We start from the raw sequence: 1,584 nt of genomic DNA on the forward strand, positions 1-1,584 counted from the left end.
GACAGCAAGGTGGGATTGGCATCCTTTGTGCGCTAATGGCCTTCACCGACTGACTACATTCCACAGTGCAGTCTCATCACACATGACCACACATCTGCCCCCTGGAAAGGCCTTCCTATAGGCGGTAGATGGCATAGGGGGGCAATTTTGAATGAAGTCTCGACTACCTTCAAAGTACACCACCTAAGCTACGGTGCTTATTATTATCACTTGCTGAAAATGATTTGTGGGAATAAGTCATCACCTGATGTTGGCTGTACAAGAATATACTCGATACTATACTAGAATATACAAGATACTATACTAGAATATACTAGATACAATATACTAGATACTAGAATATACAAGATACAATACTAGAATATACTATATACTATACTAGAATATACTAGATACTATACAAGAATATACTTGATACTATACTAGAATATACTAGATGCTATACTAGAATATACTTGATACTATACTAGAATATACTAGATGCTATACTAGAATATACTTGATACTATACTAGAATATACTAGATGCTATACTAGGTCACTAGATGCCAGATGTTACTGAAGGGCCTGGGTATTTGCAGCGCAATATGTAAACTGTAGAGGGAGACAATAGCTTATACAGATCTGGAACCATCTTGCGCCGGATTGGGTTCCACTCCAGAGCCCATACGTCTAAATTCACACGAGTCCTGGGAACATGGGGTGACTCCGCACACCAAAGGGCACCAATTAGCCAGGCCCCTGCGCCAACATGCCAACGTCGGTCCGCTGCCTCCAGGCCATCTGCTCCGCGATTGCCCAAAGCTGGATGTCCCTTTGGGTTCTGTGCGCTGGGCCTGGCCTCGCGTCGGGAACATCTGGTACCGCGCCAAAAGGGGTGAAGCATTCCTGGAGCCCGGGAGCGTGTGCGCTCCACCCCCACCGCCCTCAGCGGCCGCTCAATCCTCGGCGCATTGGCCGCGCGGCGCGTCGATCACGTTCGGGTAACGACGTGGGCGGAGTCGGGCGGAGGAACGCGGGGGGAGGACGGAGAGCCGCTGGAGGCGACGCGACTGACAGCTGTGTCCTTCCTCCCTCGCCCCCCAAAAAAAAAAAAAAAGTCGCTCGCTGCTGTCGCTCGGGCGACAACTTTGAGACGATGAGAGCTGGGTGCGCGGCAGGGACGGAGGAGCGCTCCTCGCCCCGGTGACGCTTCTCCTGCACTTTGGAAGAGGAAAGGTAGGACTTCGGAGTGGAAGAGCATCTAACACCTCCTGCTTCAAGTTGGTTTGCTGTTTCCGATCTCATTTACCCCCAGCCCCCTCGCCCTCCGCAACACACACACACACACACACACACACTGATCACCGTGTTTTCCAGTCCTTCCTCGGGAGGGAGAAGCCTGTGGCCGGGGCTGGCGGGACGGACCGCGGCGGAGACTTGTTGCGCGGAGAACCCGATCCAGAGAAACACGGCGGCTCCGACTCGCAGCTCAAGTTGGCGGATCGCGACCGGGTCCGGGCGGCACGAACCAAACAAACCCAAAGACAAAGTTAGAAGACACCGAAGGATGAGCGTGAGGTGCGCTGCGCTGGAACTCTGTGAC

The sequence above is a fragment of the Zeus faber genome (genome assembly GCF_960531495.2).
Source record: "Zeus faber genome assembly, chromosome: 18".
Taxonomy (NCBI): Eukaryota; Metazoa; Chordata; class Actinopteri; order Zeiformes; family Zeidae; genus Zeus; species Zeus faber.